This window comes from Mustela lutreola, chromosome 9 (assembly GCF_030435805.1).
Source record: "Mustela lutreola isolate mMusLut2 chromosome 9, mMusLut2.pri, whole genome shotgun sequence".
NCBI lineage: Eukaryota > Metazoa > Chordata > Mammalia > Carnivora > Mustelidae > Mustela > Mustela lutreola.
This window is the reverse complement of record NC_081298.1, coordinates 105913902-105940281: the sequence shown is the minus strand read 5'-3', so window position 1 is coordinate 105940281 and position 26380 is coordinate 105913902. Positions and strand designations below refer to the sequence as shown.

General features: G+C 44.9%; 1 protein-coding gene and 1 long non-coding RNA gene across 2 annotated transcripts in view; one reads left to right on the top strand and one right to left on the bottom strand.

Moving 5' to 3' along the window:
* The window catches only part of IMMT (inner membrane mitochondrial protein), a 240552-nt gene that overhangs the window by 193327 nt on the left and 20845 nt on the right, over positions 1–26380 (top strand). The window lies entirely within an intron of this gene.
* The window catches only part of LOC131840406 (uncharacterized), a 68689-nt gene that overhangs the window by 26109 nt on the left and 16200 nt on the right, over positions 1–26380 (bottom strand). The window lies entirely within an intron of this gene.

The window sequence follows — 26380 nt, the reverse complement described above, 5'->3', positions numbered from 1 at the left end:
TTTGCGCACCCTTCCTCAAGACCAAGGATGGACAACGCTTATAATGGCTGCCTTGAGTCTCCTCGCCTCTAACTCAAGCCCAGGGAGCCTTATGCCAACAGGGCAGCAAGCCTGTGTTGGTCCATCCAGGAAGGAAGGACAGAGGGACACCACTGGGAAGGTGCGTGTGTTCAGAGAGCACGAGACAGCCCCAGCCCTCCTGACCCTCACGTGGTACAGTCTGTGTAGCAAGAGCATTGAACCAGAACAAAGGCTGTTCTGTTGGTTGGTATTGGGCAAGCTCCTGGCCTCTCCAGGCCCCTTTCCTTGCTCTTAAAAGGGAGGTCAGAATGCCTCGGATGGCCGTGGGCAGTGAGAGAAACTTCGCAATGACCGAGCCTCCCAAGGAGCCAGGCCCCGTGTAGGTGCGTGTTGATATTACCCTTCTGCATCCCACGGGGCTTTGCAGAGGGTGAGAGCAATGCTCTGTGACCTGGGGTAGGGAGAGGATGGTCCACCTGGCTCAGGACACCAGGCACAAAAGCAAAGCCAAGAAGCAGCCATCATTTCTTAGAGCTCTTCTTGGCATTTTCCGGCTCGGCTCCGAAGTGAGGCTCTGGCCACAGACACCAGAGCTTCCCTGCCAGTGCCCAGATGAAGAACTGCACGTCGGCCAGGAAACCTCAGAGGTGTCCGTGGAAGAGGAGGGAAGCCCCTCAGAAGCAGGTGCCCATGGGAGAGTAGAAGGGAGTTGAACAAAGAAACAAAGAACCAAAAGGACGTGAGAGGAAGGACCCACCGCCCCCAGCTGCTCATGATAAGCAGCTGTATTTTGCACTGCCAGCCCTGGAGAGGGACTTCCCCAGGTCTAAGCCACCAAGTAACACAGGTGCCACTGGGATTGCCTTCACTGATGCCCTGTGGCCAGAGGGACGACCTGATGACAAGGAGGTGGGGTTCATTAGAGTGTGCACAGATGCTGGCCAAAGCAGAGGTCGTCAGCTCAGGTTACAGGGCCGGAGAGATGACACCAGATCAGGGCAGGGCAGAACCAGTGGCAGGAAGGCTGTGTCAGGAGCACAGGCTAGCCAGCAAAGGGTGGCAAAGACTCCTTCAGGGACATGAGGGGTCAGGCCCAGTGGACAGGGAGGCTCCAAGGCCAGCGGCCAGGATTGAGGTGTGCTTAGGATGGGGGGCGGGGGCGGCTGCTCACTTCCGCGCCCCCCCCCCCAGGATGAAGCCTCCTTCTTTCCCCCATTCTTTCCATTCCTTTCTTTGATCTGGCAGCTTTTTACTAGATTATTTCCCAAACAGTAGGATTTCTTGGAAACTTCACTGCTTGAACATGGACAGTGAGTCTGAAAACTACCCTGACCACTCTCACTCCTCAGTATGGCTCGGATGCCACAAAGCATTTCTGCTGAGAAGATGGAGAAGGTGCACGCCCAGACTCTCACTGATCTTGTGCCGGTTAATTCTACTCGAGGGGCCGGTGAAACTTCGGGAGGACACGTGCCGGCTGCAATGGAGGAAGCTCCCTTCTATCAGCAACACAGCGGACACCTCTCCGGCGGACTGAAGAGTTGCGTATTTTATTCAGCTCTCTTGAGCTGGGCCCCAAACGTCAGGGCCAGATGATCTGATGCTTCTCTCATGCCCTTACTCAGGCCTCACAAAGCCTCGAGTCTTTTCCTGAGCATTACATCCCACAAGGGGTAAAATGAGGCAGAGGGAACAAGATGGGAGCTTGTGCCTAGCCACTCAGGATGGACCCTTCCTGCTCCTCAGTGCAGCCTGGCATGCTCAGCCTATGAGTTCCCAAAGAACCCATGCCCAGGCAGGTTGGCATCTGAATGCAATCTTTCTAGACAACAGATGCCCAGCGGGCCTCCCTTATCCTACCGACCGCCCTCCCACCCGCACTGACCAGAACTATTTAAAACACCAGGCTGAGCCATCCCTGCACTTGAAAAGCATCTCTGATCTCGCCCATTACATCCCCAGCCCCAAACACCATTTGTTCCGATAAACTGCTCAGAATGGCTCTACTTCCCCTACTACCACCCACCCCCAGTTCCTGATGATGACGCCTCTCCTGGGAATGGTTACCATGCTCCTAGATCTGGACCAAACATGGTTACTCCGTGCACCTTTGCCTCCCCAGGCAGTCGGCTGTTCTGTTCCCCGAAGCCCGCTGCCCCAGCTCGGTAATAGTCCTCACCCCCACATGGGGCTACAGCCCCCCAGCTGTGGACTCAACCATCCCTGCCACCCACTAAGGCAGCCCAAAGGCAGGGGCCAAGTTTAGCATCAAAGTAGGTGCTGTTGAAGGTAAGACAGAGGTGAGAGGCTCTAACTGGAGACGAATGATAATAGTGCATTGATTACCTACTACAGGACAGTGTTCAATGCTCTGTTAATATCATAGCAACCCCTGAGACAAATATTATTACAACCTTCACTTTACAGTTAAGGAAGTGAAAGCACAGAATAGTTACGTAACTAATGCAAAATTTACTAAATAAGAAAGCCAGGATTTTAAGACAATCTCTGGGGGCACCTGGGTGGCTCCGGGGGTTAAGTCTGCTTTCGGCTCAGGTCTCTGCCTTTGGTTCAGGTCATGGTCTCAGGGTCCTGGGATCAAGTCAGAGAGCCTGCTTCCTCCTCTCCCTCTGCCTGCGTCTCTGCCTACCTGTGATCTCTCTCTGTCAAATAAATAAAATCCTTAAAAAAAATTATTTCCGAACTGTTTAAAAAAAAAAAAGTCAATCTCTGCTCTTAGCCACAATATATATGCTTTTCACACTAAGTAGGAATGAGAACAAGAACTACATTTTGGAAGCTTTGAGGCTTCAGCATCAAATAATCCAGGGCATGAACTTTGGCACTGACCTTACTGACCTTACTTGACCTTACTGAACCAAGCTGATTATCAATTTCCCCAAATGTAAAATGGGCGTAAGAATGGCATGTTGCCTTATTATCAGTAGTTTGGTTGATTTTAAAATTATATTCAAATTATATAATGTACTACCACCTACTTCCAGTCCCAGTTATATACATACTATAACGTATATAATGTGCTATAACGTACAGCAGGAATACTGATGTGCTATGGCCTCATGAGATTTTTAGAACTGCTGCCACCAACCCTAATCTTAACCCTTGAGAAATAACATTCACAGAGGATTACCTGGAGATTATGCAGGGTATCTCCTCTCTTAGATTTGACTGAGCCAGACTAACAAAGGCTATGCTCCTGGACTCCTTTTTCTGAATACTAACTTTTCCTCCAAGTATCCCACTTGCCTTTGGGATCACTGCCCTTGGGTGCTAGGCCCTCGGCCATGTATTTGGGATGCTTGGGTTTACTGTGACCATGTGTCAGTGGATGCCTTCAACCTGACTCAGCTTCCCTTATGTGAGGATTGTAGGGACCCTGGTCTAATGCAGAAATTGTCTTCATCATAAGCGCTGTGCTAAAACAAGGGAACATATTTTGATCTTAACTGCTGGTAGTAGAATTCTTCTTAAGTAGGCAATAGTCCTTGTTTGGGAAAATACTGCCATAGCTGGAGGCATGGGGGTAGAAGCCCAAGAACTGGGTGCTTTTATAGGCCAAGCAACTCAGGGCAAGGCACAGATTGAGACAAAGTCAGGAATTTGACCTCTGAGCAGGAGGAGTAAGAAGAGGGGTCTGTGAGGTGGCGAGTGAGGTGAAGGCCAAGGGCAGAGGGGTTTGCTGCTTGCTGGGGCAGCCATAACAGAGCACTGTAGACCAGGGACTTACACAACATAAATGTACGTTCCTTCAGTTCTGGTGGCTAGAAATCCAAAGTCTAGATGTGGGCTGGGTTGGTTTCTTCTATAGGCTCTCTGGCTGGCTTGCAGGTGGCCACCTTCTCCCTGTGTCTCCCCACAGTCTCCTTTCTGTGCGTGTCTGTGACCCAATCCCCTCTTCTCATAAAGACAACAGTTGTATTGGATTAGGGCCACCCTAATTACCTTACTTGAACTTCACCTTTAAAGACCTTATTTCCAAATACAGTCCCATTCAATATATAACTTTTGTGGGGAGCACAGTTCAGCCCATCAGAGGAGCCAAAGGACATTTGAATACTGCTCTCCATCCAACCCTGTTTTCTTGTAAAAATTTTCACTAACTACTTTGCGTGAGCAGAATCTTTTGTAGATGTCAAAGGAAAGGTAAGCCTCACATCTGGAAGCAAGATGGTGTGGAACACATTCCCCTTGTGGGATCAAGAACCCTGAGAAAGTGAGCTTCGAGGGAAACGGAAAGAAACTTGGGTCATGCCTGGGACATCCCCTGGGTCTGGAGATCTCAGCTGGCATCTGGTTTGCATCACTGATCATGTTTCCCTCTTGGCTTTGATCGTCGACAAATTCAAGCAGATTGGAGGTCCCTTATAACACTCATGCAGAGTTACTTTCCCATGCTCTATCCCACTACTTGGCCCTCATTTTCTCTTGCCCCTTGATTGTGGACCCTTCTTGTCTTTGGCATCTGTTCTTTTGAAGCATTTCACCCTACTCCATGGAGTCTCTACAGACCTGCCAATCATAGCGCCCAGACCCATCTTTTACCCCCTTTACAGTGATGAGGGCAGCTGGCTCAAGCTGGCTGATATGCCCCATCCGCATGACTACAGTCCTGGCTATGTGACTCAAGATGGGCCAGAGAATTGCCTCAGACTGACATGGTGGGGAGAGGTCCTCTTAGTTAACTACCGAGTTGAAAAGGTGTGAAATCTGAGGCTTCCAGAGTTCCTCTTTCCCATTATATGGATACAACCTCATTTAGCCTAAGGTCACGCAGAAACAAGTGGAGCTGAAAAGGGAGAAGAGACAGAGCCTTTAGAGTATATTTGAGCCTCAAGATCTAGCTATACCTATAGCTGGATTCACCCCTAAATCTACCTAAAATTGGGAGTTAAATTCCCTTTTCCCACCAGGCACTGGGATGCAGACTGGAGGGAGGTATTAGATTAGCTCTGTTCCCCACTTCAAGTCTAGAAGGGAGCCCTCAATTTGAACACAAGGCCAAAGGTCAGGGAAACAAAAAGAAACTTGGGGTCATGCATGGGACCTCCCCTGGCTATGGTCATGGCCTTTGACCCATGGCATGAGTACCTTGGAGTCAGAAACCTAACGGGCAAGTCCATTTCAAGGATTATGACCAGGAATAGACTTCTGGAGTTATTTACTAGTTAACAGAGTTTGTAACTCAAATAGAACAGCTTCTCACTAGGGTTGTGGGGATATTATATATCCAGAAAATCTCAAGCTTGGTGAACAGTGGTATGTGACTGCTCAAATCCCAGGGCAGCCAGAGGCCCAGCAACTATTCTGAAAGGAAGTGGCCATTAAAGTCATCCCTTAATGGGGAGTCTTCCCTACACTTACTCAGAAGTGGCCATTGAAATCCCAAAACAAGGGGTATCTTTGCATTTAGTAGGATGGGGGCAACTGTCTTATCTGACCCAGAAAACTGCCTGAGGCTATCCTGGTTCTTACCCTGCAGATCATGGAATGTACTAGAGCCACTTTGCACAATTCTTCCTTCTTGTCATTGTTGAATAGGAGACTTATGGCAGTATTTCTGCTGTCCCTTCGTCATTGGGTCTTGGGTATGCCGGGGGTGATGGTGGTTAAGCTGATCTTTTGACACTAGGGTGCCAAGTCCATGAAAGGCTGCTTTGGAACCTCATGAAAGGGGAAAATGCATCATCAATAATCCTGAACCTTGAACTGAGTGTTCAGCAACTATACAAGATTTTTGTTTCTAGTTTTCGTTTATAGAGTCATTGTATTGTGCTACTCAAAAGTCTTCACAAAATTGTATTTATGGGAAGAAGGGTGATTTTGTTTGTCCTTCCCAGAGGTCCTTCCCAGGCGGATCCTCTTTTCTGGACCCATGTGGTCTCAGAAGGTCTAGGGGTCAAAACACTCCCATTGCTATTTCCATCTTCACAGAGGTGGAACCTAGCCCAGGATGGCCAATCAGAAGATTCCATCTTTCTATCATCCATAGTGACTGGTTCAGTTATGGACTGTGACAAGCAAGGCCAATCACGATTGACATTTGAGCATTAGCTAAGAGAGATCCTCTTTACCCAGCAATGTTGAAGAAGTAAAAGCAGTTTCAAATTCAACATTGGACCCTCTTTTTTTTTTTTTTTTTTTAAGATTTTATTTATTTATTTGACAGAGAGAGATCACAAGTAGGCAGAAAGGCAGGCAGAGAGAAGTGGGGCGGGAGGAAGCAGGCTCCCATTTGAGCAGAGAGCCCGATGTGGGGCTCGATCCCCCGACCCTGAGATCATGACCTGAGCTGAAGGCAGAGGTCCAAGCCACTGAGCCACCCAGGCACCCCTGGACCCTCTTTTCTTAAAGGTTCTTCAGTCATTCTACCATCAGAGATTTCTCATCTCTGTGAAAGTTTGGAGCCTCAGACCATTAGTTTTCCTTTGATTGAGCATGAGTTGTTTAGATTATATGTTTTAATTTCCAAATATATCTATTTTTTGTTGTTCCCAATTACTTCATTGTTTGGGAATGTGATCTCTATGAATCTGTATGTGAACTGTTTATCCAATTCCTTGAATTTTGTTTAGACTTGCATTTCATACCAGGATGTGATTGATTTGTGTAAAACATATCACAGATTCTTGAAAAGAATCTTTTCCTAAATTGATTAGTGCAGAATTCTGTGTAAGTGAGGCATTATTTGTGGTGATCAAGTCATCAGTAGTCTCACTGATTTTTATTTTTATTTTTTGTCTACTCCATCTGTAAATTACAGAAAGATGCCTTAAAATCTTCCTATTATGATGGTGGATAAGTCAATTTCTCCCTGTCATTCTAATTCTTGCTTTCTATTTGTTCAAAACAACAGTTTCTTTTTTTTTTTTTTTTAAGATTTTATTTATTTATTTGACAGAGAGAGAAACAGCAAGAGAGGGAACACAAGCAGAAGTAGTGGGGAAGGGAGAAGCAGGCTTCCCGCTGAGCAGGGAGCCCAACGTAGGGCTCTATCCCAGGACCCTGGGATCATGACCTGAACTGAAGGCAGACAATGACTGAGCCACCCAGGTGCCCCTCAATACAATAGTTTCTTGAGAGCAGTTTTAATTTCGCAGCTAAATTTTATTCTTTCAGATTTTCTGCATAGACAATATTATCTGTGAACAAAGACAGTTTTAGTTCTTCCTTCTCAACCAGTATATCCTTTATTTCCTTTTCTGGTGTTATTGTACAATTAGGATTTCCAATACAATGCTGAAAAAGAGTAGTGAAAGGGGACATACTTCCTTGTTCCTGACTCTAGTGGGAAACCTTCTAGTTTCTCACCATTAAGTACTAGAGGTTCCTTGGAGTCTTTTTTTTTTTTTTTTTTTTTTTTTTAAATCAAGTTGTGGATGTTTGTCTATATTCCTAGTTTACTGAGACGTTTTATCATGAGAGAATGCTGGATTTTGTCAAATGCTTTTTCTACATCTATTGCTATTGTCATATAATTTTTCTTCTTTAGCTTGTTGATGTGATGGATTCCATTAACTGACTCTCAATTTTTGAACCAGCCTTTCATACCTGAGATAAATCCCACTTGGTTGTTATATAATTCTTTTTCTACATTGTTGAGTTCAATTTGCTAATATTTTGTTGAGGATTTTTACATCTGTGTTTGAGAGATATTGGTCTGTGGCCTTCTTTTCCTATAATGTCTTTGTCTGGCTTTGGTATTGGGGTGATGCTGGCCTCATAGAATAAGTTAAGGAAGTATTGCCTCTGCTTCTATGATCTAAAAGAGATTGTATAGAATTAATAGTTCTTCCTTAAATGTCCAGGAGAATTCACTAGTGAACTCACCTGGGCCTAGTACTTTCTGTTAATTATTCTATTATTGATTTACCTTATTTACTGGATATAAGCCTATTCAGACTGTCTCTTTTTATAACACATTAAACTACAACACGTGTGGGTGTTTACAGATTGTTTCTTTCAAGGAAAGACGTTTTATCTAGGTTACCAAGTTTATGGTCATTAAGTTATTCACAGTATTCCTTTATTATCCTTTTAATGTCTGAAGGATCTGTAGTGATGTCACCTTTTTCATTTCTAATGTTAGTAACTTGCATCTTCTCTCTTTTTATCCTTTGTTAGCCTTGTTAAAGGTTTATCAATTTTATTGATCTTTTCAAACATCCAGCTTTTGGTTTCATTGATCTTCTCTATTGACCTCTTGTTTTCAATTTTATTGATTTTTCTCTCTTTTCTTCTGCTTATTTGGATGTAATTTGCTCTTTTTTTTTTTTTTCTAGTTTCCTAAGGTGGAAGCTTAGGTCATTGATTTTAGATTTTTTTTTCTTTTCTAATGTATGCATTCAGTGCTATAAATTTCCCTCAGCTTTTGCTGCATCCCACAAATTTTGATAAATTGTGTTTTCATTTTCATTTAGTTCAAAATAATTTTACATTTCTCTTGCAATTTCTTTTTTGACCCATGTATTATTTAGAAGTGTGTTGTTTAGTCTCTATGTCCTTGAGGGATTATCCAGTTGTCTTTCTCTTATTTATTTCTAGTTTAATTCTATTATGGTCTGAAAGCAGACTTTATATAATTTCTATTCTTTTAAATTTCTTGTTTGTTTGTTTATTTGAGAGAGAGAATGAGCAAGCGAGTGACAGAGAGCATGAGCTGCGGGAACAAGCAGAGGCAGAGGGAGAAGCAGACTCCCCACTGACCAAGGAGCCCAATGTGGGGCTTGATTCTAGGACCTCAGGATCATGACTTGAACCAAAGGCAGGTACTTACTGACTGAGCCACCCATGTGCTCCTATTCTTTTAAATTTCTTAAGTTGTGTTTTATGGCCTAGAATGTGGTCTCTCTTAGTGAATGTTCCATATAAACTTTAAAAGAACATGAATTGGATGAAGTAGTCTATAGATGTCAATTTATAACCAGTTGATTGGTGGTGTCACTGAATTCAACTATGTCCTCATTGATTTTTTGCCTACTGGTCCATTTCTGGTAGATGGGTGTTGAAGTCTGCAACTATGACAGTGGATTCATCTAGCTCTCCTCGTAGTTCTATTACTCATTGCCTCACATATTTTGACATTCTGTTGTTAGGTGTATGATCATTAAGGATTGTTATGTCTTCTTGTGGACTTGACTACTTTTTCAGTATGTCATGTCCATGTATATCTCTGATAACTCTCCTTGCTCTGAAATGCACAGTGAAATTAATGTAGCTACTCCTGCTTGCTTTTGGTTAGTGATAGCACTGTATATTTTTCTTTATCCATTCACTTGTAATTTATGTGTCTTTATAGTAAAGTGTGTTTCTTGTAGATACATTTGTTGGGTCTTTTTTTTTTTTTTTAAAGACTATTTATTTATTTGACAGAGACACAGCAAGAGAGGGAACACAAGCAGGGGGAGTTGAAGAGGGAGAAGCAGGCTTCCCGAGAAGCAGGGAGCCTGATACGGGGCTCAATCCCAGGATGCTGGGATCATGACCTGAGCCGAAGGCAGACACTTAATAACTGAGCCACCCAGGTGCCCCTTGTTGGGTCTTTTTAAAATATATATACTCTGATGTTCTCTGACTTTTAATTATTGCATTTGGACCACTGACACCCAAAGTGATTATTATCATAGCCAGATCAATATTTACCATATTTGCTACTGATTTCTCTTTGTTGCCCTTGTTCTTTGTTCCTACTTTTGTCTTCCACTTTTTTCCTTCCTTTTGTGGTTTCATTTTTTTTTAAGATTTTATTTATTTATTTGACAGACAGAGATCACAAGTAGGCAGAGAAGCAGGCAGAGAGAGGGAGGAGGAAGCAGGCTCCCTGCTGAGCAGAGAGCCCGATGCAGGGCTCAATCCCAAGACTTGGGGACTGTGACCTGAGCCAAAGGCAGAGGTCCTAACCCACTGAGCCACCCAGGTGCCCCCTTTTGTGGCTTTAATTACACATTTTATATGATTCCATTTTTTCTTCTTTCTTAAAATATGTTATATTTTATTTTTTATAGTGGTTGCTCTGGAGGTTGCAATATACATTTACAACTAATCCAAGCCCACTTTCAAATAACACTATACTTCACACACAATATAAGTACCTTATAGTAATAAAATAATACTAATTCTTCCTTCCCATCCCTTGTATCATTGCGGTCATTCATTTCATATATATACACACATAATCAAATGAATGGTTGCTGTTACTATTTTGAACAGTTATGTGTTGGATCAATTAAGAATAAAAAGTGATTTTACTTTCACTTATTCCTTTTTCAATATTCTTTTTGTATATAATACTGAAATTCTAAAGATCCAAGTTCCTGACTTAAATTATTTTTCTTCTCTCTAAAGAATGTCTTTGAACATTTCTTGCAAGATAAATCTATTGGCAAAAAACCCCCTCAATTTTGCTTACCTGAGAAAGTCTATTTTTCCTTCATTTTTGAAGGATAATTTTGTAGGGTACAGAATTCTAGGTTGGTGGTTTCCTTGTCTCTCAGCACTTTAAATGTTGTTGACTCTTGAACAACATGGATTTGAACCCGAAAAGGCAAGGAATGGACTTCCCCCTTGCCCAGATCCTCAAGAAGGAAGGTAACGTCACCAATACCTTAATTTCAGACTTCAAGCCTCCAGAGCTATAAGACAATAAATTTTGCTCTTTTAAGTCATGGAAGTTGTGGGAATTTGTTGTAGCAGTCCCAGGGAATTAATATAAGAACATTTTCATTTATTGGCCATTTGGATACTCTCTTTCATGAAATGTCTATTCAAGGATTTGCCTGTTTTTCTATTGTCTGCCATTTCATTTATTAATTTGTGGTGGTTTTTTTATATACTCCAGATATAAGTTGAACTGATTTGAGTTCTCTGGAAAGTAGAGACTGAGGTAGAGTCAGAGATGAGATAGAGTCAGGCTTAATGTGGATAAACACCTATGAAAGAAAAGGTAAAAGAAAGAAAAGGAAAGGAAGCAGGGTTGCATAGGGAAGCCATTAGACTACAGTGCAGACCTAACGGTATCCACAGCCCAATAGGAAGATCTAAAGCAAAGGCTACCCATTAGAGGAGTCTCACCAGGAGTGGGGATGGAAATATCTAGGCTCTTGTACCACTACCTTGTTTATCATTGGCTGGTGAACACTCCACAGGAAACATGCTTGGTCATTATTGCCTTTCTTTTTTTTTTTTTTTTTAAAGATTTTATTTATTTATTTGACAGAGAGAAATTACAAGTACACTGAGAGGCAGGCAGAGAGAGAAGGAAGCAGGCTCCCTGCTGAGCAGAGAGCCCGATGCAGGACTCGATCCCAGGACCCTGAGATCATGACCCAAGCCGAAGGCAGCGGCTTAACCCATTATTGCCTTTCTTAATCCTTGGTCAAGGACCACTGGCATGGTTCGTGGCTTGAAAGTTAGTGTGGACCTAAAGGAGCTAATAGTAGGAGTTTGTGAGTTAATCACACTCTTCACAGCTCAGCAGTGGGTAATTTCTTGAAGGAGGCTATAAATAGTGTATCTGTTGTGTGAGTCCTATATTGTAAATATCTTCTTCCAGTTTGTGTTTGTCTTTCACAATATTAATGGTGCCTTTTATGAAAGGACGTTTTTGAGGTTAAGGTAGTCCAGTTTATCACTTTCCCCTTTATGAATTGTTATTTTTGTGTCCTTGTAAGACATATTTGCCTACCCCAAGTTCTATTCTAAAAGATTTTTAGGGCACCTGGTTGGCTCAGTTGGTTAAAAGTATGACTCTTAATTTCAGCTTAGGTGTTGATCTCAGGGTTGTGAGATCAAGCACAACATTGGGCTCTGCACTGGGTGTGGAACTTGCTTAAGATTCTCTTTCTCCCTCTCCCTTTGCTCCTCCTCCCAAAATAATAAATAAATGATTTTTAAAAATTGTTTCCATTTAGACCTACAGTCCAACTAGAATTTATTTATGAATAATGTGAGGTAGGGATCAAGATTTATTTTGTCCCTTTGGCTACTCAATTGCCCTAGAAAAGAATATCTTTTCCTTTCCCCACTGTTTGCTGGTCTCACCTTTGTCATCAATTCAGGGAACATACATGCATTGTTTTACATTTCCTTAATGGCTAATGATGTTGACTATCCTTTCATGTGCTTATTGGCCATTGTATATATTCTTTGGAGAAATGTATAACAGATTATTTCCTCATTTAAAAAATTGGGTTACTGGGGTGCCTGGGTGGCTCAGTGGGTTAAAGCCTCTGCTTTCGGCTCAGGTTATGATCCCAGGTCCTGGAATCGAGCCCCACAAAAGGCTCTCTGCTCCGCGGAGAGCCTGCTTCCTCCTCTCTCTCCCTGCCTGCCTCTCTTGCCTACTTGTAACCTCTGTCTGTCAAATAAATAAATAAAATCTTTTTAAAAAATGGGTTACTTGTATTATTATTGAATTATGGGAGTTTTTTCTAGATCATAGATAAAACCCTTTATCAAATATATTGGTTGCAAAAATTTTCTCTCATTTTATCATTGTCTTTACTTTCTTGATTATGTTCTTTGAGGTACAAAAATTTGAAATTTTGATGAAGTATAATTTGTATAGTTTTTGTTTTGTCTCTTGTGTTTTTAACTGTCATATCTAATTCAAGGTTACAAAGATGTATACCTATGTTTTCTTCTAAGAGCCTTATACTTTTAGTTCTGATATTTAGGTCCTTGATCCATTTTGAGTTACCCTTTGTGTATTATGGATATGGTTCAGCTTGATTCTTTTCCATGTGGATATCCAGTTGTCCCAAAGCAATTACCTGAAAAGATTATTGTTTCTCCATTGAATTGCTTTGGCACCCTTGTTGAAAATCAATTGACACTAAATGTGAGAATTTATTTCTGGAGTCTTAATTCTATTCCACTGATCTTTATGTCTGTTCTTGTGCCCATACCATACTGTCTTGACTATTGTTATCTTTGTAGTAAGTTTTAAAATCGAGACGTGTGGAGTTACATAAGAAGTATAAATTCCAGTCCCTAAAATATGTGTAAGTAGGCTTATGATTAAGAATTAGCAAAGGAGGTGTCCCTGGGTGGCACAGTTGGTTAAGCACCCAACTCTTGGTTTCAGCTCAGATAGTGATCTCAGTGTTGTGAGATCAAGCCCTGCATCAGACTCCCCGCTCAGCATGGAGTCTGCTTGAGATTCTCTCTCCCCCTCCCTCTGTCCCTTCTGCTCATGTTCTCTCTCTCTCTCTCTCTCTCTCTCTCTCTCTCTCATATAAATACAGAAATGCTATTTTAAAAAAGAATTAGCAAAGGAGATTTTTTTTTTTCCAATTTCATTTAGTTCTAAATCTAAGAACTTTAAGGGTTGGAGCTTCTTTTCTAATTCACTTAACGAGAGTGTTACTTTTCAGAGCTTAAAGAAGGGCTCTAATCCTACTTCCCATCCCACGTAAGAGTTTGGCTCATGTTCCCAGTACACAAGACCTACCAAAACCCAGCTCTAGGGCCCCAGGGATTGGCAGATATCTTCAGGGTGAATCTTGACTTCAACATTTGTTTCTCTGTATTCAGGTTTTCTCATCTTGGGCCTCTGAAGATTTCTCTTACTTTCTACTCCTTTAACCCTACATTTAAAAAGATGTTTTTAAAAATATTACACCCAGCATCTCTGAGTACTCTGCCTTGGCAGGGCTTTCCCGGACTCCCTGCTGGAAATAATCCCTTCTGGATGACTGCCTGCTGCCAAATTCGGCTCCAAGCTGACCTGAAATATCCAAACCTATCAGGTGACCAGAGCTGAACAAACAGCCCTATTTCATAACAGATTTCTTCCTTTATGAGATAGTTGTGGTTGACCATAAAATTTGTTCCCTTCTGTTACAATTCATACAGGATTTGATAGTGATCAGCTGCTCTCAACTGTAGGCGATTTTGAACCTTCCTGCCCCAGGGGACATCTGGAAAGACATTTTTAGTTGTCATAATTGAGAAAGGGGTGCAAATGGTACGTGGTGGGTGGAGGACAGGGATGGCCCCAAACATCCTACCAGTGCAAAAGACAGCCCTCCACAACAAAGAACTGTCCAACCCCAAATGTCAAAAGTGCCAAGGTGGAGAAACTCTGGACAATAATTACTATTTCTTTCTTTAAAAAGGTGGGGGGGGGCTTGTTTATTTATTTAGAGGGAGAGAGAGCAGGGGGAGGGGCAGAGGGAGAGGGAGAGAGAGAGAATCTCAAGCAGACACCCTACTAAGCAAGGAGCCCACCAGGAGTCTCCATCTCACAACCCTGAGATCATGATCTGAGCCGAAACCAAGAGTCAGCACCTTAACTGACTGAGCCATCCAGGTGCCCCAGTAATTATTATTTCTTTAAAAAATCTTTCTACAGGAGTCTTGGGTGTGTGTAGCAGGTATGACTGCTATTTGTTTCTTCTAACGCTTTTCGTTTAGGTACAATATTTGAGCATGTTTACTTGTCACAAATTAATGTAAAAGAGTGAACATTGCTACCTCTACCCAATACCTTTTCCATATCAAGCCCAGTGCTAAATGGGTTAATGAAGACAGTAACATCCCTTTCCTCATTTTTCTCCAGAACTCTAGTGCTTCAGATCAAAGGTAGACATGAAGCTTTCCGACCAGTGAAGTATGCTACAGTTAAAATATGCAATACAAACCAGAAGCAATTTAGACAGAGAGTCTAGGCATGACTATACATAACATATCAAAGTCGGATTTCAGTCAGACTGGCATATCCCAGTGTGACTGATGTGGCCACAGTAACCTTTCCTCTGACTTCCAGAGAAGCTGGACATGCAAACACAAGTCTGTCGTTCAGCTTCCAGCACTGTGACTCGGGCTACAGATAAGAAGCTCTCCTAGGATCACTCCTGGGGCCTCCATTACCTGTCTCAGGCCTGTGAAGCCTTCCCTCCAGGGCTCCCCTTTCAGGGAAGAGGAAATAGAATAAAACAACTTACAAATTTGCTCAGCAGCATCAAGCCCGCTTGACTAGTTCAAAAGAAAAAAAAAATCATAAAAATCCTCACAAATATAGGACTATTCGACTTGTCCTCTCCTCACACAGTACTCTTCAGGGATCAGAGCAGTAGATAAGAATGGGACAAGCAGCTGTAAAGCAGGAACAGAACAGAGGTTTTTTCTGGCTTAGTAAGCATAGAGTGGAAAGCGGACAATGATTCTGACGCAGCATCCTAAGCCAATGGGAAAGAGTACAGTTACCAGCTAGTGGTAATTGCTAGCCATGTTTGCTATGTCCGCTCTCTTGTCTTGCTTTCAGGTGAGAAAGGCACGATTAATCAGGAAAAGTTATCAGGTGTCTCAATAATGTCATTTAGGTGGGGCGAGGAGAAGGGTCATCCTACGGCTGAGCAGCATTTACTGTAGGAAGGGTACACATCCAGCTGAGTGCTGGCCTGCATTGTCCATACTTCCCTATTGGCCCAGAACCATTTGCTACTTTCTCATCTTTCCTGGTTCTCCCATCTGGTCAGCGTGGTAGATCAGCTCCCGATTCTCTCTCTAAGTGCCATCTTTGGCTTTTCCAAACTCTTTGACGTGCATGCCTCAGTGCCTTGGACGTTGCCCTTTGGAAATCACTCTGGCAGTGAGCTCCCAGGACTGGGCGTGGGACCGAGAGCCCATGACACAGTCAGCGTTCCTAATCCTACCTTGGGGCAAATCAAATGCTGGTGCTTCCGATAGTCTTTTATCAACTGAAGTAGCTTATTTTACAGATTTTCAAGATTTTAGGCAAAAAAAAAAATCTAGATAAGAGATGACATGATGGGGGATTTAGGAAAGGACACGCTGGGGGGCACAGTCTCTCCTGACCTTGCTGTGGCTTGAGACAGTCCTCAGGCCAGGTTCTCCTCCTTTAGGCTGTCAGATAAAATAAAAGATGCTTCATTAAGGTTTAATTTCAGATAAACTAGGAATAATTTTTTTAAAGTACAATCACATCCCCTCTAAGTATATCCTATTTCTGAGTGCAGCCAACATTGGGTCCCCAAGCCAGCTCTGTGAGCAATCCCCAGGCAGGTGGGGCTCAGCAGGTGTCACCTTGCCCCTATCCTCTGCAGCGCTCCCCCAGGCCACTTCCCCAACTGGCCGGGATGTGCAAGCCATGAGCCACATGGTCCTGTGCCATGGCTCCCCTGGAGGGGATGCTGCGAGAAGGAGCAGGTCCACTCTAGGCCCCAGACTTTCCAGGCCCCAGACTTTCTAGGCAAAAAGCCTCTGTTTCATTTTCTGTAGAAAAGAAGACATTCTGTTTCCTTCAGTCTAAGTTTTAAGACTTCAACAAAGCAAACATGCAGCCATGACATTGCAATTTTTATTTATTTTTTCGTTTTGAAAGATTAAAAAAATATATATATATTTTAAGTAATCTCTACATCCATCATGGGGCTTAAACTCAACAATCCTCAGATCATGTGTCACTCACTCCACCGACAGTCCGCCAGGTGCTCCCGACATGGCAATTTTTAAAATGCTATTTGAGCAAGAACTGTGGTTATCCTGGTGATTATGATGCCAGATGTTGTTTTTATTTGATATTGAGCATTTCTTTCAAGGGTAACAGCAGGTAGACCTACTGTAATTACAGCCTTCTATCTATTCTGGAACCGCTCCTGACTTGCTAGAGGGGTTTAGGAGCTCAGTGATGGCTGATGTGAATGAACCCATCCCACACGGCCGGTAGTTCTTGGCTATGTGCACTCTCTGTCTCCATCCTCCTATAGAGGTAAGTGCTACGATGATTCTACTGAGGTAGAGAAGACCATATGACTTTCCTAAGGTCATACAACAAAGAGTGGTAGAGCCAAGAGCCATCCCAGGCAACCTTATGCCCGTGCCCTTCCATGCTCTTGACTAACTAGGTCTGCTGCCTTTGAAAACCAGCCAGCTGAGGTGCTTCCCTCCCCCTTCTGCTCTCAGCATCCAGATATGAGACATCCCTTTTCAGTCCTTGAATGAACCAATTTCTCTCTTGCCTCTGGGTCTTGGCCCATGCTGTTTCTTTTTCTGAGATACCTTCCTCCCCATCCTTCTGTACTTGAACACCTTATTGTCAGAGTCTCAGCTTAGAACACAGGCCCCCTGGGAAAGCACTTCCTGAATCCTCTAAGTCTGAATCAGTGTCCCCACTCTCACCCTCGCCACGCTTCTTCTGTGGTGGGATGGATCACTCTGTTGCTACTGCCTTCTGACTTCTCTGCCCGTGAGCACTGTGTGAGTGGTGAGCCCTGTGCGCTAGGTGGTAATCTTGCTCATGGCCCTATCCTGGTGTCTGGCACATAGCGGCTTCGTACCTCCTTGCCGGAGAATGACTTAAGGAATGGTCACTCAGTACCACATGGTTGTGTGAGTATGCCTTTCTGAGTGCCTTGTTGCACCAAGCATGCTGCACGAGACCCCGAAGACAGTGACCAGGAGAAAAGAACCAAGGCTACCCTCCCTCATCCAATCCCTTGAAGTGCATTGTCTGTGACCATCCCAGGGGGCTGAGTGAGGAGACTGGCTGGGACCACCAGCAACAGACAGCACTGAGTGCTGCCCCGGCTGGAGAGGGCTCCCTGCCTCTGAAGAGCGGGAAAGGAAGCGCATTCCAAAGACAGTTGGACAAAGAGGGAGAAGGGGCTCTCAGCTTCCCTTGCACTATGAGTGTGTGTGTGTGTGTGTGTGTGTGTGTGTGTGTGTGTGTGTTCCAGTGTAGCTCTGCGTTTAAAATCCTAATTGAACGAGCGGGGAAAATGCATGGCCTGGTTCAGTCCCAGGCCACATCAAACAACCAGACCTTCAGCACAAGGGAGATGTTTGCCTTTCCTGGCAGGGACAGCAGCGTGGGGATTATAAAGGATTTTGGTCATGGCAGAGTCATAATGAATGTCCTGTCCTAGGAGTCCCGAGGCCCAGGAGAGATTAGAGGAGAAGCAACAAATGCCTTGTCCAAGGTCACAGCACTGTTTCTCTCTGGTTGAAGGTCAGCGGGTTCCTCCATGTGTGTGCTGGCCAGGGCAGGTTGTTGGAAGAGCAAAGTCTCACTCCAGGAATGCCGGCCCCCCAGTCCAGAGCTCTTTCTGCCACCCCCACTAATGGGATTTTCCAACTCTCAGGCGTCTTCAGAAAATCATGTTTCTCCTTGGGCTGGAGAGGTGCTCTGTTGACCCATGCGTCACAGGTCGGAGGGCTTGGACAAGCTCTGCTCCTCAGCAAGGGAGTATCATGGGACCTTGACATAAAAGCTGCCCGTAATGATGTTTGGAGCTTAATGGACAGAACCTGAGATCCACTTGCAAAATTATTTTAAGAACCTAATCGGGGGCGCCTGGGTGGCTCAGTGGGTTAAAGCCTCTGCCTGCAGCTCAGGTCATGATCTCAGGGTCCTGGGATCGAGTCCCGCATCGGGCTCTCTGCTCTGTAGAGCAGAGAGCCTGCTTCCTCCTCCTCTCTCTCTCTCTCTGCCTGCCTCTCTGCCTACTTGTGATCTCTGTCTGTCAAATAAATAAATAAAATCTTTAAAAAAAAAAAAAAAAGAACCTAATCGGGCAGGCCTCACACTCCATTTTCAGAAATTGTTTTTCATCAACAATTAAGTGATGATACAAAGTAAAAGTATGGCCGGTTGGCTGTTGACCCCGTTGCCAACCACCTTTTCAGCTCTAATGTCACCAATTACATTTTAACATTTTTTGGATTAATGTTAGGGATATGGATCTTAACATTTAGGATATAGATGTCCTTAGTTTTCTCTTGGAACATTTGAGGAAATAGGCTGGGTTTTAAATACATATATATTTTTATTGAGGTATAATTTATATATGATGAAATGTTTAGATCTAACAATGGAGTTTGATGAGGTTTTTTTTTTTTTTTTTAAGAGTTTATTTGTTTGACAGACAGAGATCACAAGTAGACAGAGAGGCAGAGAGAGGTGGGGAAGCAGGCTCCCCGCTGAGCAGAGAGCCTGATGTGGGGCTCGATCCCAGGATTCTAGGATCATGACCTGAGCTGAAGGCAGAGGTTCAACCCACTGAGCCACCCAGGCGCCCTGGAGTTTGATAAGTTTTAACAAATAGACATATACACACACCAATGAAGATAGAAAATATTCTATCACCCAGAAAGTTCCTTCTTGCTCTGGTCCAATCAATTCCACCTGCTCTGACTTTTATCATTATTGACTATTTTTCTCTTTTCCAGGGTATCTGAGAGGACTCAATGTTTGTATCCCTCCAAAACTCATTATGTTAAAACGTTAACCCCTGACGTCAGAGTATTAGGAGGTGGGGACTTCAGGAGTTGAAGCCCCCACGAGAGGGATTAGTGCTCTTATAAAATGAATCCCAGAGAGTTCCACACCCCTGTGTCCTTTGAGGACACATCCAAAAGATGAATCAGGATAGAGGCTCTCACCAGACACCACAAAATCTGCTGGCACTTTGATCTTGGGCTTCCCAGCCTCCAGAACTGTAAGAAATAAATTTCTGTTGTTGTAAGTCACCCAGTCTATAGTATTCTGCCAGGGCCACCCGGGCTGACTAAAACAGTGTTATAATCCTGGAATCACGCAGCGGAGAGTCTTTCATGTCTGGTTTCCTTCACGCGGCATAATATCTGTGAGCTTCATCTGTGTTGTCACATATTTTGGCTCTCCTTCCTTTTTATTGCAGAAGAGTTTTCCATTGTATGTGTATTCTATGGTCTGTTTATCCATTCAGCTGTTGATAGACATTTGGGTTCTCCCAGTTGTTGTCTATTAAGAACAAAGCTGCTGGGGCGCCTGGGTGGCTCGGTCATTGAAGCATCTAACACTTGGTTTCAGCTCAGGTCATGATGTCAGGGTCAGGGGATCGAGCCTGGTGTCGGGCAGTCTGCCTGAAATTCTCTCTCCCTTTCCCTCTGCCCCTCCCCACTGCAAACCAATCAATCTTTTCTTTTTTTTTCTTTTAAAGATTTTATTTGTTTATTTGACAGAGAGATCATAAGCAGGCAGAGAGGCAGGCAGAGAGAGAGAGAGGAGGAGGAAGCAGGCTCCCTGCCAAGCAGGGAGCCCGATGCGGGGCTCCATCGCAGAATCTTGAGATCATGACCTGAGCCAAAGGCAGAGGCTTAACTCATTGAGCCACCCAGGCGACCCCTTTTTTTTTTTAATTTTTTAAAAATTTATTTATTTGACAGACAAAGATCACAAGTAGGCAGAGAGGCAGGCAGAGAGAGAGAGAGAGAGAGAGAGGGGAAAGCAGGTTCCCCGCGGAGCAGAGAGCCTGATGTGGGGCTTGATCCCAGGACCTTGGGATCCTGACCCGAGCTGAAGGCAGAGGCTTTAAACCACTGAGCCACCCAGGCGCACCCCCCCCTTTTTTTTAAAGGATAAAGCTTCTATGGATATGGATGTACAAATCTTTGTGGGGGGCGGATAGAAATTTCATTTGCTGGAGTAAAAACACCCTGGAGTAGAATTCCCGGGTTAGAAGATAGGTGAATGTTTAACTTTACAGGGCACTTGTGGCTTGTTTTCTGTCACTTTCTTGAAAGGAGGATGTTTGGAAATCAGCTTGCAAAGACCACAGTGATAGAGCCTCCACAGGAAGAGGGTGACAGAGAGGTGACAGCTCTTAGTGACGAGCTCCTCAATTAACCAGCTTCTGCATAGTTTTCGTAATTGCTGCTAACTCTGGGCTGTACCCAAGGAAATGCTCATTCACATTACTAATGAAAGCAGACGAAGCAGACTGGAAATACTGGAGTACCTAGAAGCTTCTTTATGCCAAAATGTTGACCAAACCTTTCAGGATTTTGCTTTAAGTTCAATCAACTGCAATTAGGAAGGGACATTTACTGAGAATGTCAACTAAGGATAGGTCACCCTTGGAAAAGCTAATCTGACTTCTGACTTCTCACTGCTGGAGCCTCCGACTTACCCCAGCAAAGATAAACAGACTTTTCTGTGAATTGAGGGCCTGGCTCTGTGGGTCTTTTCTCTCCACCAGATGTACCATCAGGCCCTATTGTACAGGAAAGCCACAGGGACAAAGTTGTCTTTGGGAGACTGAACAGGAGGAAGGGTACTAAAGTTGGCTGGACCCCTGGGAACAGGAGCAAAGGGGTCTGATCACAACCTGTAGCACGTGAAGGAGACCTGAGCCCCTTGGAAGGCCTGCTTCTCTTGGTAGAACCTCAGAGGAAGTGGCGGCAGGGTAGCTGGTGAACAAGAAACTAAGAACTATGGTCTAGAAAGCTTATGTGAGAGGCTGAGCTAGCACAGTCCCCCACCCAGAAGGTGGGACCCACAAAAGCAGGAAGCTAGAGCAGAAGCTGGTCTTCCTATGAAAAGCTCCTGGGAGGTCCCGGGGGACCTGAACCACCCATCCTGCATTTCTAAGCATTTCTTGTCCTCTGTCATAGGACACATCATTGCTCACCAGTCTTCAGATCCCTCTGGCTGTAGAATTTTATACTCACACCCTTGGCCATGTGACTTTGCAGCCCTACCCGTTAGCCCGAGCATCCTGCCTCTCACCACTGGTATTGACAGAGCCATGTGACTGGCTTTGTGGTCAGGGAGTGTGGGCAGGAAGGCCCCAAGAGGCCCCAAGAGGCATCATGTGTCTCTGCTCAGCTTCCTCAGCTCCTGCCATTTGACATGAAAAAAAGCCTGCCCTTATTCCAAGGAAAATAGCGAGCCCGGTAGATGTGAATTGTATGATATGTGAACTACAACTTAATAAACTGTTAAAAAAAAGTCTGCTGCCTATTCATTGCTTATACCATAGTGAGGCAAGTCCAAGTATTGTCCCCTTTGTCATCATATAGGAAGGGGAGGCTCCAAGAGCTGAGGTGGCCCTCCCTGTTCATTCACCTCATTGATGTTCGACACAAGAGTGGGACTCAGGTCCTGACTCCAGCACCCATGGGGTCCACACCATACTTTCAGTGCGTTTGCCACCCCACCTGAAGGCCACGGGGAAACTGGACTCAAGGACTATTTAGACCACACTCAGTTATAGGTAAGGGCTGTTTTCAGCTCTTCTTTCTAACACCTTCTCTCCTGGAACCCTCCTCCCTTCACTCACTCTCCCTCCTCTGCCGACAAGGCTGGCTGTTCAGGGTCCCTCCCTGCTCTATTTTATAAGCATTCCTGCCAAGAACGTGAAAAGATATTTGCCTCATGTAAATACTTAACACAATGGCAAGTAGTTTTTCCCACATTGCCAGGTGCCCTGACTTTTAATGCTTCTGCCCCCGCCCCTACTTAGTGTGACTGGAGACTGGGGGAGGGGAGGCATCTTCCTTTAGGGTTCCATCATCAGTGTTTCAACTGATAGAAACACACACCTATGGGACATCTGCCAAGAATGAGCGATTTTGATGAGTGTTTAAATGCACTCTTACTTAAGCTGAGGAACCCTCAGAATATGTGTGTGGAGGGGCACATTTTACAGAGAAGGTGACTGATGATCCGAGAGGTTAGGGAACCTATCCAGGTTCCGGCAGATAATGAGTGGCCACACCAGGGTTCAGTCCCAGGTCTCCTAATTCCAAGCCCAATAATCTTTTTTGTATTTATTACATATTTTTCCTTTGGGATCCCCGTGGAGTCTACCACTCGCTGGGTGCAAAGGAGGAGTTCAAGAAGGAAATGAAAAAGAAATCCATGAAAGCCAACGGAAGCCAGCTTGCCCAAAGGCCTTTAATCCTTAAGAAAAACGTACGAGTCAGCCCTCAATCACAGCACATCTGTCTGTGACAGAAAGACTCATCCTGGGGTTCTCGTTTGCAAGAGGAGAAGAGCACCAGCTTCCCTGAAGTGGCAGAGTTTGAGCATAAAATGGGCAGAAGGGGGGTAGGTGGGGGTGGGGAGGGGTGGAAAAGCTGCAGAGTTGTTGCTTCATCTTCTTAGAGGCAACCAGAGCCATCTGGACAGCTGCTGAGGAGATGGAGGGCAAGCATCCTGAGAGAGGAGCCCCTTGGGAGTGATGGAAGTGGACTGAATGATAAGGAAATTCACAATCCACAGAAGGAAAGGGAAGAGAGAGCCTCTGCTGGAGAGGCTGGCAAGATGCAGAAACTTTCTTGTGAAACTAACATCAAATAATATCATTTACCATACTTCTCCTCCCTTTCAAAATGAATTGTAGGTAGCTGGGCCCTAGGCCTGTGCCACTGATGCCACAGGCCACTGGGTGCCCTAGCGGTCAGCCCCGCCAGAAGGGATTCTGATTACATTGCTCAGTCTGGATTTAAAAGTCTCAGGTGAGGATCTGATTGGCTGTCTTTAGTTCATACGTCCATGCTCCTGCTGCCAGAGGCCAAGGGAAGCTTTCCACCTTCTCAGCACCCAGACTGGGACCTTCTCGTCAGAGCAGGTGCCCCACGGTCAGAAAGCAGCCTCCCATGGTACATGATGATGACAAAAATATGTCTCCTCTAAGATGATGATATCTACTTCTCAGGGTTGCTGGGAGTATTGGATAAGGTCACTTAATTACTCCACCATCATATATCGATATACATATATTCCTAGCACTGTGCTCAGTATTGGGTAGTGTCTCGGAGTTCTGGCACATACAAAGAATTGGATTAGTGATAACTATGTTAAGAAGCTATGACATGGGAGCCAAGGGGAAAAGAATGATGCTTAGGAGGGTTCTCAGTTACACACTTGACAGACTCTGACCTCTGAGCTTCCTGGAAGCCAAGGGAAATAGTTCAAAATCGACCCATGACTTAACGGTGGCACCGGAATTTGACCCATACCCTTTTGACCCCAGAGCCCAAACTGTTAATCACTGCTCTGTAATTCTCACCAACACCTAATGTCTGGGACAGACTACCGAGGGGCAGCCAGCTTCCGCTGCTCTGGTCCAAGGCTTCCAAAGCTCCCAAGATTAATTTGTTAAAACTTCCATTTTTTTCCACATTTTTGTTCACCGGGCTGGTTTGCATTTTATGCAACTGATTTAAAATTTCCCTTTCTTTCCTTCGCTTGGAAATAGTGGTAGAAGTAAATGAGAAGTAAGTGAGAAGGTGCTCAGGATGGATGGGGAGGGAGCGAGACTATTAACCCAGTCATGGTAGATTTGCTGTGGCAGAGAGCCTGGCAGGAGATGGGCCTTTAATCATTAGTTTCCCATTAAATCTTGGAACCAGACCCTCCCTGGCACAATGCTGAGGAAGACAAGGGTGATTTTATGTTCAAAAATGTTAAGACTAGAAGTGACCTTAGAATCTTCTAGTCCAGCTGCTTTCAAACAGTGGAATCATACTTTAAAGGAAATCTCCACAAAAAGCCCGGATTCTAAAAATAGATCAAACAAGAGTTATTCTGGCCAAGGGGAAGCTGGTGACCCAGAGTAGTTTGAGAATCACCAAGTGCAATGCCTGTGATACCGGAGAGGAAACCAATCTGAAAGTGAGAGTGACTTGTCCAAGGTCACACAGCCATGTAGCAGCAGGGCCAGCTCCCAGCTCCTGGCCCCCAGCCCCAAATGCAGTGCCTGTCTGTGAGAGCATGGCTCCCTGGCTCCTTCTGGCTCAGCACCTCCCACTCCGACACTCCTCCTTCAGTCTCATGCATGCCAAACAGAAGGAGATGTTTCCCTCACAATTCTAGAAACCACTGGGGGCACCGGTAGTACATCTCTGAGACCCTGTTGCAGAGGGACACAGAGCAGGGAGAGGTGTTCTCTCCTGCATTGCCAGAGGGTCACGAGGGCGAGGGCAGCTCTATACAGACAGAGAAGGATCCTTGGTGATGTCCCTGGGGACATGGCGGGGGAAGGGCTGAGGATGTGTATTTAGCAGAAACACCAGTGAGGTGTGTGGTCAGGGTCTCAACAGGAAGCAAAGGGCCTCTCAACATGGCCATCTGAGGAGAGCCTAGAGAAGGACTATTTACAACGCTGTGGGCAGGGTTAAGGGAAACCCACAAGGGGTGGTGAAGCTATTACCTCCTCCCCACCAGGTGACTAGTGAGGGAGCAGTTAGCATATGGGCTGCCCTATGAAAGCTATACCCTTTCTTCCTTTCTTCCTTTCTTCCTTCCTTCCTTCTTTTCTCTCTCTCTCTTTCTTAACATTTTATTTATTTATTTGAGAGAGAGTACACACAAGTGGGAGGGTGCAGAGGGACAAGCAGACTCCCCACTGAGCTGGGAGCCCCATATGATTCCAGGACCCTGAGATCATGGCCTGAGCCGAAGGCAGCAGCTTAACCCACTGAGTCACCCAGGCGCCCCAACCGTGCCAGCTGTAGCCTTTCTTACAAGAATCAACCAACTCCCTGTAAGGAGGGGAGAGGGAATGAATACCCTGACTTCACCCTCCTCTAGCCCCTGCCTCCAGTGCCTTCTGTGGCTTGAACCCGACCTGAAGCCAGGAAAAACTAGTTTGGATGGTACAATTTATGTGGAAAGGCAAGCAGAATAGATGCAAAATGATGTTAACGCAGGGAAGCAGCGGTGTCCAGCCGACTTCAAAAAGAGCGGACCGGACTTGTTCAGGAGCAAACTTGAGGAACCTGGGCACCCTCAGAAATTCCCATGGGCACACGCACTTTGCGGGCTGGATGTAGGGAAGATGTTGAGAAGTGAGGTCACAAATACAACCTCATTTGGACCTATTAGGCCTGGGGAAACTCTCACACTCCATTACTCTGATGTTGGCCATGGAAGAAGGCCCTGGTCACAAGGGCAGCTAAAGTCTGGAAAGCTTCACTTGACCATCTGTGGTCTGTGACCTCTTCATCCCCAGCACTCTGGCTACCAGGCATCCTGGTGTGTGTGTCGGGGGGGGGGGGGGTGACTTCCGGCTTGCCCTCCCTGTCTGTAGGACAGCAATGCAGATATTATACTAACTGCCCTGAATCAGGGCACACTCCATGTGGGACGGACAGTTTCCATCGACACTGCCTGGCTTCACATGCCAGATGCAGTTTCTGGGGTCCTCTGGCCACCCACATTTTGACCAACTGGCTACACATTTGGGGGTTCCCACTCCCCCCCACCCCCCGAGCATACTGACTAGCATAATGCATGGAACTCAGAAAAGTGCTAGATTTACCACTTCGGTTTTCTTTCTTTTTTTTTTTTTAATTAAAATATTTAATTTATTTATTTGACACACAGAGAGAGATCACAAGTAGGCAGAGAGGCAGGCAGAGAGAGAGGGGGAAGCAGGCTCCCCGCTGAGCAGAGAGCCCACGGAGGGGTTCAATTCCAGGACCCTGAGATCATGACCTGAGCGGAAGGCAGAGGCTTAACCCACTGAGCCACCCAGGCACTCTGCCACTTCAGTTTTCGTATACAGGTGATAGATCAGGAGCAGCCAGACCAAGAGGCAGCACTAACATT